Below are 2,606 nucleotides of genomic sequence, written 5' to 3' on the forward strand. Positions count from 1 at the left end.
ATAAGCAATCACCCTTAGTTACTTAGACTAGACCAAATAGACAATTGACTATACTTTCATTATGAACCATATTACACTTAATCTATTGGAGTAGGTTAGTTACTTGAATCCTAACTAGTGAGCACATAGCAAACATATTAATCAAGTTGACAAGTTTATGAGTATTAATCATATTGACAAGTAGCAAGTAATACTCACATAACAAGAGATAGTTATTCTAGAATCAATCAAATAGCTACTTGCACAACTTATAATGCAAACTTTAACAAGTTTAAGTGCAATATAACATATTGCTTGATTAATGTGTAAGCACACATTAATGTCCAACACATGCACAAGGGAAGATCAATCTCTAGTTGGGACTTGGTGACCATCCTAAATGTATCTAAGTGTGTTTTAGGATTACAAGTCATTACTAGTTAACCTTGAGAGCATTGTTCCTCATTTAACCTTGACAAGTTCCCGAAGAGGAACCGGAAGAAGAGTCGGAACCGGAAGAAGAATCGGAACCGGAAGAAGAATCGGAACAAGATGAAGAAGTAGAACCGGTGGGGAAAATAATAAAACGGTTAAGTAAAAGAAAATCCTCAACCAACCAACCAAGGTTAATTATGGTCAATGGTGTTTCCGCCAAGGAAGCAAAATATTGGGAGGATTACCAATTCTCCGATGAATAGGATTCCGACGAGAATTCCGATGATGTTATAGAAATTACCCCAACTGAATTTAAAAAGGCAAAAGAAAATAATAAGGGAAAGGGCATAAAAATAGAGAAATCTAATTCCAACCCCGATGAACTTTATATGTATCGTCAACCCCCGAAGTCCTTAAGTTGTAACAATGACCCGGGAACCTCTAAACCACTAGGTTTTTCTAAACCGTTGTGGAAAACGACAGTTAGTATTAGGGGAACATCATATATCCCTAGAAACTTGGCAAAACGAACCAAAACCGAAGAAGAAGAAACGAGCGAGTCGGAATAAGATAGTTGTATTCGTGTAGTGTAATATATGTAATATAGTGTTCTTATGCTTTATGATATATGTAAAAATTTCTTGTATTAATAAGTATTTTTTTTATGAATCTAACTCTTGTCTATTTTACAGTTTAAAAACACAAAATGGATAGACAACCCAATATTTTAAGAGACCTACCCGGAGACATGATTGATGAAATCTTGTCTAGAGTCGGCCAGAATTCCTCGGCACAACTATTTAAGGCGAGATCAGTTTGTAAGACATTCGAAGAACGTTTTAAGAATGTCTTGGTTTATAAGAGACTTTCGTTTGAAAGATGGGGGATATCACATTGGGAAACCCATAAGTTACGATGTGTTTACTTTGACGCATATATTGCGGGGAACCCAAATGCTATTTTACGCAACGGGTTAAGAAATTATTTTGACTCAATATATCCGAATATTGGACTTCGTGATTTAGAAAAAGCGGCTAACATGCAACATAAAGAAGCATGTTATGCTTACGGATTAGTAATGTTCGTTTCTCACCAAAGTGAGAACAAGAACATCGGGCTACAACTATTAAACAAAACGTTTCCACAAGTGACGGAGTCGGTTATTGGGGTAAGAAATGAGGTTTTTAGATTATTACGGGACTGTTGGACATTACGTAACCCTCGTCCCTTTGACGACGTTACAACACGCTGTCTTATCAACGGCCATAACGGTTATGTTCCACAAGACCAAGGATGGGAAGTAGTCCTAGTAAAACCAGAATGCATGACTTGTTTCTGGACGTATGAATTACGTATCTTTATTGCCTTTGCTGAACGACTTGTGTACTAGCTAGAATTATCTTCACAACTATCTTGTATCAAAGTTATTGTGTGCTATATTTCATGCTTTATGTAAAATAAGCGGTATTGTAAGTTTGTAAAATATTGTATAAAAGTTTGAACGCGAAATATTATTATAATCAGTTTTTCATATAGAATTGTAGTAGTTGAATTGTATATTAGCTACTAAGTATGAACTTAACGGGTAGGTACTACCCGAATTTAAACTTATAAAACGCTAATATGAAGAAAAAGCTTTTATAAATGAGTTCATATTATGCTACGAAATACTATTAACTACTCTTAATATTCTGTATGATTAACTTGTTCCATTTGACTATTTTGAAGGAAATGGCACCGACTACTCGTCACACCGTGAATATGAATGAAGAGGAATTCCGTACTTTTCTAGCTTCCAACATAGCCGCAGTACAGGCTGCGCTACATACCAACAATAACCTTGGATCTAGCAGTACAGGAAATCGTGTAGGATGCACCTACAAAGAATTCACTGCCTGCAAACCTTTGGAATTTGATGGAACCGAAGGACCGATCGGATTGAAACGGTGGACCGAGAAGGTAGAATCGGTGTTTGCCATATATAAGTGTAGTGAAGAGGACAAAGTGAAGTACGCTACGCATACCTTCACAGGTTCTGCGTTAACATGGTGGAATACCTATCTAGAGCAAGTGGGACAAGACGATGCGTACGCACTACCGTGGTCAGCATTCAAGCACTTGATGAATGAGAAGTACCGTCCCAGAACCGAGGTCAATAAGCACAAGACAGAACTTAGAGGGTTACGAACCCA

This window comes from Rutidosis leptorrhynchoides, chromosome 7 (genome assembly GCF_046630445.1).
Source record: "Rutidosis leptorrhynchoides isolate AG116_Rl617_1_P2 chromosome 7, CSIRO_AGI_Rlap_v1, whole genome shotgun sequence".
NCBI classification, from domain to species: Eukaryota; Viridiplantae; Streptophyta; class Magnoliopsida; order Asterales; family Asteraceae; genus Rutidosis; species Rutidosis leptorrhynchoides.